This window comes from Eulemur rufifrons, chromosome 17, assembly GCF_041146395.1.
Source record: "Eulemur rufifrons isolate Redbay chromosome 17, OSU_ERuf_1, whole genome shotgun sequence".
Taxonomy (NCBI): domain Eukaryota; kingdom Metazoa; phylum Chordata; class Mammalia; order Primates; family Lemuridae; genus Eulemur; species Eulemur rufifrons.
Window position 1 is genome coordinate 54,715,268 of NC_090999.1, and position 14,607 is coordinate 54,729,874.

A 14,607-nucleotide genomic window follows, 5' to 3' on the forward strand; every position below is an offset into this window, starting at 1 on the left:
CGACCCAGTCATGGGGCTTCATCCTGACGCTGGATAAGCACAGGGTTGGTGGCCGTCTTGGCCCGGGCTCTGTGGCTCCTCCCTGTGGAGGGCAGTTTGACTCCGGTTGTGATGGAGACTCACGTTTCCTCACAAGGCCTTATGCCAACCTCCCTGGGGTGACTGTGCACCCCCACGATCACGTATCCCTGTGGAGGGCACCTGGGCCGTGCATGGAGGATGCTGCTCCATTGAGAGGCCTCCCCCCTTCAGAGGTGGGGAATGGTGCGAAACCTTCTGCCAGGAAGGCAGGTAGAAGCATTCTAAATTCACAATTTAATCCTTTCTCCTGCTCCCTGAATTGTGACCCGAAATTCATAGGTTGAAGTCCTAAACTGCAGTACCTCACAATGTGACTTTATTTGGAGATAGGATCTTTAATGAGGTGATCAAGTTAAATGAGGTCATTAGGGTGACCCTAATCCAGTGTCACTGGTGTCCTAAGAAGAAGGAATCTGGACACAGACAGGTACAGAGGAAGACCAGGCGAGGAAGGGAGAAGGCAAGTCAAGGAGAGGCCTCAGAAGACACCAACCCTGCCCACACCTTGATCTTGAACTTCTGGCTTCCAGGACTGTGAGAAAATAAATTTCTGTTGTTTAAGCCACCCAGTCTGTGGTAATTTGTTGTGTCAGCCCTAGCACACTAAAACACTCCACATACGCATGTGCGCTCCAAGCACGTAAAATGATAGATAAAATACAGCAAGAATAAACTAAAAATATATAGCCATGTTTTAAAATAAGGTAAATATCTCCATGAATGAGATTTGCAAAATAGTCTGAGGGGCTAAGCTGTGTGTCTGCTGGACGTCAAGTCAGGTAGCAGGCAAAGATCATGGCCGTGAATCTGACATTTGAAGGGGAAGGAATGAAAATGCCTTTTTCAGCTCACCCAGGTGGGGACCGGAGCTCACTGCCTGAAGCCAAGGGCTAAGGTGATTCGCTCACTTGTGAACGGAGGCGGCTAACAGAAGCTGTCACCAGCTACTACCTTGTGCTAATCACTGCATGCCTAGTGAGTGGGAGATGGAAGGGCACAGACACTGCCTTGAGATTTGCACTTGAGCCAGAATGCTCTGATTAGATCTGTGATACCTCCAGTGTCATTGAGGGACAAGAGCTTCAAACCTTCAAGTCCCCAAGTCTCTTAGTTCTAGACTAGAAGGTCCCAGAGCAGGGTGGAGACCACTGCAAAGTTCCTCTATAGGAGACAGGGAAGGAGACAGAGAGAAAGAGAATTGCTCACTCAAGGAAAATCTGCAAACCAAAATTCCAAAGCATGTAAAGAAAATTAACACCTGAACTAACAGCCTGTACATTCAAGAGTTGACAGGAAGATTCACTTAGGTCCTTTGCTGCCTTGTGGAGTTTTTGCATGACAGTCTTCCGTTCACAATTTCAACCTTGTAGTCTGATGGCAAGTTGAGACCTTAGGGAAACTGCTTAAAACCTGCTTACAGAGTGTCTCCCTTAACCATCAGCTACTTACTGTTCCTGCAGAGGAAAGCATCTTGCAACAAACGACCTTCTTTAAAACTTGTCAGTCACATATTTTTCAGGATGCTACTGTAGACACTCAAAGACTCATTTCCTTGTATGTAGACTTGACAAGAAATCTTCGGACATTGATTTTTTTTTTTTTTTTTTTTTGCTTATTTTACTTCCTGAACAGTAACTAGACATACAAGGTGATAGAAACAGTCTTCACCAATTATTGGAAATGCTGTATTGTTGTCAAGAGCTTTATCTGGGCCAACTGACATATGGTAACAAACACAGCCTTCCATAGCTGCCCAAGTATTGTATACATACCTAAGGCAGTGGGGGTAGAAATATCGTCTTTGCCTTTGGATTCAAAGTGATTATATGGCATATAAGTTCCTGTGCTGCATGCAAGACTGATTTGAAGTGGGATGCAGGCCCCACTTCAATAAAGGGCTGGTTGTTGAAGGGCTGCTTCCTCTGTGCCTACTTTGATGCTATCCACCTGTTAGCTGAGCTGAGCTGAAGGAAAAAATTTGTCCAGGATCCTAAATTGCTAACCCATCTGCCAGTCATTGCTTCGAGTTCCAGGAGGTATATACACCAAATACTGCACCAGCTACAATTTCTATACAGCAAGTTAGAAGTTTGTTCCAAGATAATTCTATGCCTGCTATGTTGGTGTCCTAGGCAGGACCACGTGTGGGTTGAGAGGATTCCTTTTGAGTCTCCAGACTAAGATCTCTCTTTGGTTCTTCTTTTCCAGATTCACTCCTTATCTTAGGTCTCTGACATTACCATTGTCACTAAGAGGAGGTGTAGAAAGTGAATTCAAATAGAGAATTTCCCCCAAGGCCTAGAATGGAGCTGGAGTAAGTGGCTTACTCTGTAACAATGAAGTTTCCAGTGGATGGTTGGTATCAAGATTTTTTTTCCTTTGGAAGATAGAAAAATGGCATGCCTTTTAGAAGAGAGATTGCAAATATTTTTGCAGACACCTGACCTTTTGATATGAGAAAAACCACTTGAGTTAGTACTTTTATTTAGACAAATATAAGGCAAATACCTATTTTTTTTCTTGATTTTAGGAAGAAAACTTGAATGCTTTTACGTAACACAAAAATAGGTGCTTTAGCTGTTGAATGTTTTGTTTAGTAATTGGCAAAATTTTATCTCTGAAAAATTAGGTATGTTTTTCTTCTAAATTTGGAATCAGACTACTCTGTGCCTGAAATTATAATTTTTTTGTTGGGGAGATGGGTATCTGTGTATGTGAGTTTGTGTTTCACTGTATGTGTGTGCTATTCAGTCACTCACTTGCAGCAAATCAGAAGTAGGAACCTGACCATGGCAAAGGTGATGTAAAGGCTTGATCTTTTTCCTACCTAACATAGGAAGTGAAATCAAGAGGTTTACTAAGCTGGTATAAAACAAACTGGGCTGAATGGCTGGTGTCCCATATGGTGCTATCTCAGATTGATTAAGCCACACTATAAAAAATATGTTCTCCAACTTATAGATTCCTGTAGAGTTTCTGGAATAGTCTTTGATGTCAGATAAAATGCTTAGGTAGATATGCAACCCCAAAGGAAAGGCTATTCCCAAAGCCAAACACCCTAAGAAAAATGAGACAGCTTTGGATTTGGAGAAAAAAAGGATTCTGTCTTCTTTCCAAGGCCAGTGAACAGTTGTGCTCTAATTCTGAGGCATGGAGATTGATGAGTGTGGAGACAGGGTGGAAGCCAGACAGAGAGCTGGCCCTGTAAGGATTCTGAGGTCATATTTGGGCCTCCAGACACTAGGAGTAACTAATTCTAGCAAGAATCATTGAGTTACTGTTATACTTCTGTTATCTCCTAACCATCAATAAAGTCTTATTAAAAGTTACCAGCTGATCTCTGGGGACTGGGGAGTCCTGGTTCATGTTCCAGAAGGACTGACAAAATGGAGAGCATTTTGAGGCCAGATGGGACGGTGGAGTCAGCGGAGAAGCCTCATATTAGGGTGTGGTTTGGAAGGACCGTGCTGTCTCAGGATGACAAGGAAGATCTGGAAGAGGAAGCTGGGACTTTTGATAGGGCAGAAATTAATGAGCATTCTTGGAATCTGTTCAGTAGACCTAGGCCTAGATTCCAGGAATTGGGATAATGGGAAGTTATGTCATAGAGATTTGGGAATAAAAAAAGAAGTGCAACCTCATTTCCTAGTCACAAAGTGGTGAGAGAGCACAAGGTTACATCTACTTCTCGATTTAGAATCTTATCCTGAAGGTCGTAGGTCTTCTGAGGGATGAGGGGCTCTCTTTTGTTGAAGGAATCTTGGGCCGTTCTGCTTGTTCCATCTGCCTAGAAAGGAGAAAAGATGTAAAGAGGGAGGGAATGCACAGTGCGGGACAGGGGAACACTTATAATATCTCATTTTCCTCCCAGTGAAGACTTTGATTTCTAGCTCCACTTAGCTGTTATATAGTGATATAGTTGAATCTTCTACCTGCTTTAGAGCTCTTTCTCCACAGATGGCAAGCTGGCTAATGTCAGGCAGTGTGGCCACTACCACCAATTCTCTCTTTTGCTGCTGCTCTCGGCCTCACCTGCTTCTGCCACCTGCCCTGGCCTTTCTTACTCACCCACATTCTCTCTACCAGGGCTGGCACCCTGCTGGCACCACGGACATAGGTATTTCCCTAGGCTTACACTGAAGATTAAGTCATGACAAAATCTTAATGCCTCCAAAATACAAAATGCAAAAAACCAACCAACTAACCAAACAAACACTTCTAAATAAAAATTAATAAATCTTGAACTAAACGCCCGTAAGTCTTTCATCGTTTCGTTTAACGCGGGGCATGGCTGCATTCTAAAACGTTTGCTGTGTGGTAAGGTGAGTGTGGCTTCCAAAAGAGAGCTCCTGAGGTCCATGAGAGTCTTAAAATTGGAGCTGGTTTTCCCTGCTCACTCTGAACTCTCACCTCCCCTCAAATCTTCTTCATATTTTCCTGTCACTTTCCACCACCCAGATTTTTCCAGCTAGTGTTAACAGCTGGGATGTCATCCAGTAGAAAAATTATGTAATAAAAGCTTGAGGAAGAAAGAAATGCATTTCCTTCCCTAAGCCAAAGTCCCTGGTGCTTAGACCACTCGTACTTGCCATCTGGCCTGGGGTGAAACAGGTGTTCTGTTGAAAGGGAAGAAACTCTGGGAACGCAGGCTGGAGAGAAAAGTGAGATGCTGCATGGCTGATTTCTTCTCAGCCAGTCCCCAGTGAGCAGAATCCCTTTTCAACCTGCACCTGTACCTTCCATCCGTCCAAAGCTGGGGTCGCCTGAGATTTGGAGCAACTGGTTGCTGTTTTGCTTGGTCCTTGGGGGTTGAACTTTCCCTGATGCCAAGAAGGCACTTTCCTTTTCCTGATCATGGAGGGGCTGATTCTATAATAACTATGTCCCTGGAGAAGAAGGCTCTCAATTAAAATAATGAACCTTTATCATCAATTCTTTAGATTTGCAGTTGCAGTTTTAGGTGTATGTAGTACGTGAAGCAGATAGGACTTGGAGATCTGTACTTCCTAATCAATGAGTCATTCCCTCTAACTCCCAGGTTCAGGAAGTGGAATCTCAAGGCTCCCTTGGGGAGTCGAGTTTATAGGCTGGAGGATGTGAGGTGTGAAATATGAACCATAGGCCAGGCCTGGCAGGGTGGCAGTTTTTGGCAGTGGACTGTTCAGGCCAATAAACTTAATCTGAAGCACATGAACCATTGGAAATTGAAAAATCTATCCAGCACTGTGTCAACACCATCACTCCAAGTATAGTGTGCTGATGCCAAAGGTGGATTGTGGTCTCTCTGCATGGCCTTACCCCAGCCATGGCCTGATTTTATTGTCCACTCTGTTAGGAGGTCATAGTCTGATGGCTGTTGTCATAATCCCCAAAGAACATTGGATTGGGACCTTAGGTGACCTGGATTATGGCCATGAATTTAGTTGAAGGATTTTGGGCAAAACCCTTAATCCTTCTGTGTATAAATTTCTCACCTATAAAAATGAGCGTAATACTACAGTGCATAGCTTATAGAATTGTGTAAGAGTAAAATGCAGTAAAACAGGAACTTTGGAAGTAAATGTAACAACTTCTTGAGTGAAGGAGCTGAAGTCAAGTGGGAAAATAGTGAGCTCAGAGCTCAAAGACCAGGGTTCTAGTTGTCGCTTTGCCATTTACTAATTGTTGTTCTTGAGGCTTCAGCTTATCTGGAGCTCTGGTGTCTCAAGTTTGCATAATCATCATGTTCTTCAGAAGTGTTACATAGGTTAAATGAGATACCGTATATGAAAAGGGCTTTATCAACTACAAAATGATGTACAAATGTTAGCACAAATGTCAGTTAATCAAAATAGCGATTAATTTGGTGTCTTGTTATTTTTGAGCTGATTAGCTGGCTTATTTTTCTTTAATTAAAAATTTTGTTGATTAGAGTCATGATGAATCTCAGATTTGCTGGATATTGCATCTGCAAGCCTGGCCTCTTAACACTTCCCCATCCACAGCAGGCAGAAGAGCAAGCAGGACAGCTGCTCCTGGTTGCCCTTTCCACGCATAGATCCTCGGCACCACTCCTTGGAGATGCCAGCACATTCCCACACTGCCCCTGTCAGCTGCTTGTGCAACTTGAGGTTGGAAAGGGGGTTCCAAGAGCATGGCACAGGCGCCACTCAGAATGGGTGCCATGTTTGTTATCAGTTACTTGAATCAAGGGGTTTCTGCCAGAGCAATTGACCACAGCCTCCTGCAACCTGCCTGTAGTCTGGCTGTACACATAATAGGAAATCAGATTTAAAATGTTTGACAAACTTCAGGGTGAAGGGGTTGCAGACCTGTTGGCATCTAGGTGGGAAGGAACCATGATCTGCTATCCACTTTGTGGAACACGTAACCTTGGAGTCCCATGGGTGCCCTGGAAAGGCACTGCTGGATGAGGGGAGAGGCACCAAGCAGGCTTTTCCTTCTTCTTTGTTCCTTATCCTTTCTCCTCTGGCTCATCAGAAGCCTCACTGCTGCTGTCAATAGTGTATAGGGCAGAAAGCTCAAGATTGCTGCTCCTGCTATTTCTCCTGTTCACCTGGCTTTGCTGCTTTGGGATTTGAACTATGCTGAATTTCACTTCCAGACTGTTAGGGCTGCAAATGGATAAACTTGTCCTTGGATCTGAGCAGCAAAGGTCTACAAGAAAACTGCCTCTTCCATCTTTCCATCTGTTTAGCCCCACAACATCTCCACAGAGGGAAGTTGCAGCCAGTTGGACAAAAAAAATCAAACCACTATTTGTCTACATGTTAAAATCTGAGAGGCCCCAGCAGTTTCAGGAAAGATGTTCTGTCATTGCAGGGCCTCAGAACAACTGTTAATAAACCAGTGGTCATGTTAATAGATTCATGGACCATGGGCAAGCAAGGGAAAGTCAGAAATAAAAAAATAGAAGTAGATATTTCCCAAAGATAGATAGGTATTGAATATATTTATGTGACTTCAACATGGAACATAATGAAAGCAGGTTCTCTTGCTCTCATTTCTTACTGAAGACTGGAATGAAAAATATCAGAGGGATTGAGACTGAATTGGCTTTTTTGCTTATATGATGTACTACAAACGGTGTAGCCAGAAAGAGTAGTGTTTATAGGAGGCAAATCAATCGCATATGGTTGATTTTGTTTCTGGTATAGTTTTCTGTCTAGTCAATCATGTAAATATCTTAAGTTATAAATGCTGAAAACAAACAAACAAAAAATAATGGGAAATAAGACAGGAACTAGAAGCTGAATGATTAACAGGTTTATTGCAAATCCACAAAGGGACGTGGGGCAGTTATACGATAGCTTTTTCTTCCTCTTTACGTCATGAAAATTGTTTCTCAATACATTCAAATGTGATTTTATACCATACAAGAAATTTATTGATCTTTTCTCTTTAGTCCTTGTTCTTCTCCTTTGCCTCCCCAAGCTGTGAGTCTCTTTAGAGGGTGTTTAAGTTAGAGGCTACTGAGGCATTAGGAAGATTTGATGTCTTGCCTTGGTTGGTTGGCTGCGGGTGCCGTGGGGAGCTGGAATCATAGGCGCTGGGGTGTTGCAGGGGTAAACTGATTCCCTTCTCTCCTACTGGAAGGCTGTTCTTGGAGTAAGAAATGGGAGTGGCAAGGGCTTTAGATATTAAAAAAACATCTCCAGAACAATTGCCCAGTTTTCTTGGGTTGGCCACATTTCCCTCATGGCAGGCCGTGAATCAGAGTGAGAGCTGCTGTCCATGCAGTTGTGACTCAAAGAGCTCCCTTTTGCTCTGTTGCTAAGAGATAGAAACAAAGAAAGCCAACCAGAACCAGAAGCACATCCCAGTACAGCTTGTTCTCCCAAGTTCTTCCTGCAAAAGAGAGAAGAGTAGAAGAGCATCTTCTTTTTACTGGGTGTCCTAAATTTGGTGATACAGGCAATGAAGTTTCAGGTACTGCTGTCGGCAAAGGGATGGCAGAGTGCACAGAACTCCCTTGGTTTCTGCAGGGCTGAAGATATTGTCCAGAAAAGCGGCATAGTGGTAACTTTTGTGGGTCATAATATGACCTTCCTTGTCTTCAGTCCGTGGCAGAGGGCAGTGCCCAGGAGTGGAACAGAGAGACTGTGAGAGCAGGAGAAGCAGCTAGCTTGATACGAAGCACTCAGCCTAGTTGTATAAAAAGAGGATGGTGTTGACAGAAGTTTCGGTCAGCTTGCAGAACTAAAGAATTCCATTTGGATCTCAGTAACTGGAAAGGGATATCTTACTGGGGTCACCAAACTATCATCATCATCATCATCATCACCATGATAATTATTCTTTGTATAAGTAGCTTTCTCTGGTTGTTCTGGGATAAATACCATCCTAAGTGTTTATGAATATTATTTCATTTTTGGTAAATGTAGAAACTGAGGCATACAGTATTTCAATCCAAGTGCTTGCTGACAACCTGAAGGTCAGGCCTGGGCTTTTGGCCACTGTAAAATGCTACCTCTGAAGTCAGGTTGTGCAACCTTAATTGAAAGAGGGAATCAAGAAGATTCCTTTGTGATGGATTTGGGCCTCTCTCAAATTGTTACCGTTTATTTATGTTAAGAAATGCTGAAGCACAGTCTTCCTGGGGAGGGGCTGCACTCCATAAATGAGTCAGGTGTGTCATGGGACCATCTTAAGACTGCTGCTGAAGGCGTGTAGGACCGATCTTTGTGTCTTACTGCCAGGGAGAAAGTGAGAGAGTGGAGAGATGGGATACCTTTGTGTTTCACATTTCTAACTCCTGCCTAAGAACTGTAATGGAAATGGAAGTCTGCATCTTCACAGAACCAGTTGCTGCTTGCCTCACTGTGGCTCTATTGGCTGCAAGCCTGTATAGGTGGAGTTGCATGGTTCTCATCTTAAGCTTTCTGGTTGTACAGATGTTTGTGTTCAGTCTTCCTGTGACAAGACTAATTGCTCTTCCAGAAGCATCTCAGTGTTAGAATGTTTCAAACCCTAAATTAGTTGTATGTGTTTAGGAGTCTCACAGCTTTGGGTAGTTTGACTATGTTATGGTGCTTGTAAATTTAGAATTGTTATATCTCCCTGGTGTACTGTTTCTTTTATCGTAATGTAATAACCATCTTTATCCTTAACAATTCTTCTGCCTTAAACCCCATTTATTTATGATATTAACATGGCTATACCAGTTTTCCTTTGATTTGTATTTTCTTAGTATATCTCTCTTAATTTAAAAAATTTCAACATTTCTTGGCCTAGTTATATAAATGTGTATATTCTAAAGAGAATAGAGGACAATTTTGTTTATATAATCCAAGCTAGCAATTGTTTTTAATAGCCAAATTTGGTCTGCTTATTACTGATAGATTTTGATTTATTTCAATAATTTTTGCTTTGTGTTTTTTCTGCCTCTTCTGTTTTTCATTTCTTCCTGTCATGTATCATATTGATTAATTTTTCTTGATTACCTCTGCCAGTTTAGAAGTTATACAGTCTAGTTCCATTTTTGTAAGGTTGTTACAGCAACCTTATAAGTTTAGGCCCCTCCTTATTGCAAGTTATTTTTGCCTAATATTATAGTGCCATCTTGTTTCCTATTATTTTATTAGTCAGGGTTCTCCAGAGAAATAGTACACACACACTCTCTCTCTCTCCTCCCCAATATGTATGTCAGCCTCCATGACTGTATGAGCCAATTCCTTAAGATTCTCTTTCTCTCTTTTTCTCTCTCTGTGAGAGAGGCCGACAAGTCCAAACTTTGCAGGGTGGGCCAGCAGGCTGGACGCCCAGAGAAGGGTTGCAGTTTGAGTGGTTGAAGGCAGTCTGCTGCAGAAGTTGCTCTGCTTTGGGGGACGTTAGTCTTTTTCTTAAGTTCTTTAACTGATTGGATGAGGCCCACCCGCATTATGGAGGGCAATTTCCATAACTCAAATGTTAACCCCATCCAAAAAAAAAAAATACCTTCATAGAAACAGTGAAGTTTGACCAATTATCTGGGATCTGTGGCCTAGCCAAGTGGACATATAAAATTAACCATCACAATTATCCATATTAGCTATTATTGTTACTGTTATTTTGTATAGTAAGAGATATGTTTAGATTTACCTACATGTTTACCATTTTTTTTCCTGTATTTAACTCAACTTTTTTTCTAGACTCAAAGTATTGAAAGAAAATAACTATCAACTCCACAATTTTCTGCCCAGACAAGCTATTGAGAGTTAGAGACTATATGAAGACATTTTATTAGACATTTCAGAATGTTTAGCTCTATTGGAACTACTAAAGATTTATTGCAAAATGAAGTGCTTTGAAAATTATTCCATGTCTTCATATTTTTAGTTTATTAAAAGAAGTCTGCGTTCAGTCTATCTCTTCCTTCCTTCCTCCCTTCCTTCCTTCTTTCCTGCCTTCCTTCCTTCCTTCTTGGCAGTTCATCCATTTTTTCCTCTCTGCTTTAAGATCTCTATATTTCTGGTGTTCTATGGTTTCACTAAAATGAGTCTAGATATGGACATTTTATTTATCATGCTTTGAAATCATTATGCTTATTGTATCCAAAAATCATATTTTTGATCAATTCTGAAAAATTTTTCAGCTGCTATTTCTAATATTGTCTCTCCACTAATTTTCTTTCTAAGATTAATTTTGTTGGATTTTCTCATGCTTTTCTTCATGATTCTTAACATCTCTTTCATATTTTCTGTCTCTTTATCTCTCTGTGCTGCATTTGGGATTATTTTCTCATATCTATTTTTAGTTTGGTCCTAATTCTTTTTTCAGATATGATTAATTGGCAGTTTCAACCAACGATGGAGACTTTCACTTCAATGCCTTTATTTTTAATTTCTAGGAGTTCTATTTTTTCCTTCAAATATATCTATTCTTTTAAGATATTGTTTTATACATTTTTCTTGCTTTTAATTTCTCTTTTATGTCTTTATTCGTTTAAACACATTATAGTTTCTTTCTAATAGTTCTAAAATCTAGAGTTCTAGGAGTTTAATACTGCTCTTTGTTGTTTCTGTTTCTGTGGTTCATTGTAAATAGTTTCTGTCAGTGTTTCAAAGTTTTGGATTCTAGGAAATCTTAAGGCAGGGCTATGCTTGAGGACTTTTGCTTGGCCTATGTTGAAAGTACATCCCTCAGGAGCAGTTCTGTGTCTGTTTATGACAAGTACCCCAGGAGGATCATTATCTCTGCATCTATTTATGTGTTATTTCTCATCTGGAAGATTCTGGACCAAGCAGGAAGTATAAATTTGGACCCTAACCCATGTGTGGCGTGCCTATGGCTGCACATGTTCAGGGAAGACTATTTTACCCACTCAGATCCCAGGCCAAATTAGACAAGCTTGCTTCTTATTTCCCTAGATGAGTGGAAGGATATTTTCTAAAATATGCCTTCAGTGAAGGTAGAGATCTTCCAACTTCATGTGAAGGTCTTTTTTTTTTTTTTTTTTGTTGTTGTTGTTGTTGTTGAGACAGAGTCTCACTTTGTTGCCCAGGCTAGAGTGAGTGCCGTGGCGTCAGCTTAGCTCACAGCAACCTCAAACTCCTGGGCTTAAGCGATCCTACTGCCTCAGCCTCCCGAGTAGCTGGGACTACAGGCATGCGCCACCATGCCCGGCTAATTTTTTCTATATAGATTTTTAGGTGTCCATATAATGTCTTTCTATTTTTAGTAGAGACGGGGTCTCGCTCAGGCTGGTCTCGAACTCCTGACCTTGAGCAATCCACCCGCCTCGGCCTCCCAGAGTGCTAGGATTACAGGCGTGAGCCACCGCGCCCGGCCCATGTGAAGGTCTTAACTCCACCTCCCTTCCTGTCCCAGCACAGGTGCTCAAACTTAAGCCCTTTGTATTCCTGAGGCTGACAAATCATGCCAAGGATCACCACTCCAGGTTTTACTTTTTCCTTCGCTTTTGGTCCCTAAAGATTACCTTTACCTTTTTTGTGAAATCAGATATGTATTTAAAAGTTTTCCTTTTTAAAGCAGGAAGGTTTTGTGGTTATCTAGTCATACAATATTGCTGGAAAGTTACTACTGTGACTTTTTGTTGGCCAATAGAGGCTTTGCTCCTTTTCCTATATCTATTCTTCCCACAAAGATGCATGTGTTTCTGTCTCTCTCTCTCTGCTTCTACCTTAGTCTCTATTTTTCTTCCTTTCTTTTTTTTTTTTTTTTTTTTAATAATTCGTTGTTTTTTTCCCCAATAACTGGCTGGTCTTTTTTCTCATCTTGTCGAGGCCATTTATTTTTTTCACCTCCACAAGTTAGCACAGGGCTCCCAGCCAGGGGAGCGAATCTCCCAGTAGATCTTAAAGTCGCTTTCTGCCAGAACAGCCTTCCTCCTGCTCTTTCTTCTGTGATTCCTAAAGGAGAGTTGAGCACAGTCCCTGGTGATGTCCTGCTTCAAGTTCCTAGAGGACAGTGACTATGACCAATTCAGTGTTGAGTCAGTGAACAGCATGTAGAGGAAAAGGGAAATGCTTTTTGATGTGAATATATTGTGCAATGGTAAGAAAAAAACAAATGCCCAGTTTCCTTAGAAATCAAAGTTTAGGTCACTTGTTGCAAATATATTTCTATGAGATCGTCAAGTTTTATATTTAAGGAATACATCGCTTCTTTCAGGATCACACTATTCAGAAACTGAACAAACACAGAAGCCGTTGGGGAAATTAGTGAATTCACTAAGTTTTGGCAGAGCATGTAGCTCTGTTGCAATCTTTATTTTACTATGTTAAACCACAGGAAACTTCTTTGTATATGCTGAGCTCTTCTGTTTGCCAAGAGAAAAGTTTCACAAGCAGAGCAGATGCATATCTACTAATTTATAGCCAAGAGGTTAAAAAGCTCAGGGACTGTTATGTCTAAAACTCATGCTCTAAATTTGAGAGATAAGTTATCAGTTCCTATAAAATAGAAACATATTTAGCATAGTCAAGTTCTGATTCTATTATTCTCTTCCTCCATTTCTCCATGAATTCCCCAGTTACTTCTTTCTATATTAGGTGATTGGAAATTTTGTTCGAAATATTTCTGGAATTCTATTTTTGAAACTTATGCACTCACTCTCTACGTCCATTAGCCTTTTCTCATTATTTCAGTTACTTACTAGGCTGGGCGCAGTGGCTCACGCCTTTAATCCTTGTACTCTGGGAGGCCGAGGCAGAAGGATTGCTTGAGCTCAGCAGTTCGAGACCAGCCTGAGCAAGAGTGAGACCCCATCTCTACTAAAAATAGAAAAATTAGTGGGTGTTTTGGTGCTGCCTGTAGTCCCAGCTACTTGGGAGGCTAAGGAAGGAGGATCGTTTGAACCCATGAGTTTGAGGTTGCAGTGAACTGTGATGATGCCACTGCACTATACCTGGGGTGACAGAGTAAGATTCTGTCTCAAAAAAAAAAAAAATTAATTACTGCTAGGTATCCTCCAGTGTCTATTCCTCTGTTCTCCTCCACCTCCTCTTCCTTCTTCTTCTTTTAGTATGAGAACCCCTGAGTTCAGCTTGGCACATATCCATATAACCAGAACTATATTTCCAACCTTTTTTGAGGCTGAATGTGGCCAATAGGATGTGAGCAGAAGTGATGTAGGCACCTTCTGGTTCATGACCATAGAGATAGTCCTAGACACAAAGGGTCCCCAAAGGTCTTGCAAGAGACCACAGAGCAAAAGAGGAAAGAAAGGCCCATGGTCTAGGAGAGGAGGAAGGGCTTTACAGAGTATTTTGTAGGAGAAGAGAAAGACTTTTATAGAATTTTTTGATTTATATTTATATATTTTTTAATATTTTCACATACTTTTGGGTTCATACTTACTTGTATTATAGACCTTATCACATCATACTATACAGAGGGGTGGAGGCCAGCCCAGAGGGTGAGGCTAAGGAAAGCTTTCTGGAGAAGATTGAGCTCAGCCTGGAGGACTGAATAAGCTTATCCAGGAGATGTGCTCAAGCAGTCAGAGGAGGGAAGAGTGCTCCAGGTAGAAGGGACAGCAGAGGCAAAACCATGGCAGCATGAGGCAGCATGGAGAATTCTGGGAACTGCAAAGGATGCATTCTGATGGGAACACGGGGTAAGAGTTGGGGAGTGGAAAGCGATGCTGTAGGACAGGGGTGGGGGCTCTGTATGCCATGCCAAGGTGTTTATGTTTTGTATGAAGTCTGTGAAGCTGGGTAGGTTTTAAGCAAGAAAGTGACATGATCAGATTTGAGAATGACGATTCTGAGCTCATTATCAGCATTGTGAAGAATGTATTGAAGGGCCACAAAGACTAGAAGAATTTGAAGTATTAATATTGTGTTGCAAATCATTTTTAAGGATAAAGTTGTAAGATACCTTCATGAAAAAAAAAAAATAAAAAGGGCTTTGTTGATTAGATCCACAAAAGAGAGAACAAGATGGCTGTAATGATGTGTGACATCCCAGATCAGTGGGGAGCTTGATATCTTTCTGCTGTATAATCAGAATCAACAACTTGTTCCACCTCTTTGAGATTATTTACCAAAAGACCAACCCTTTTTCATTCTGTGTCAGGGACTT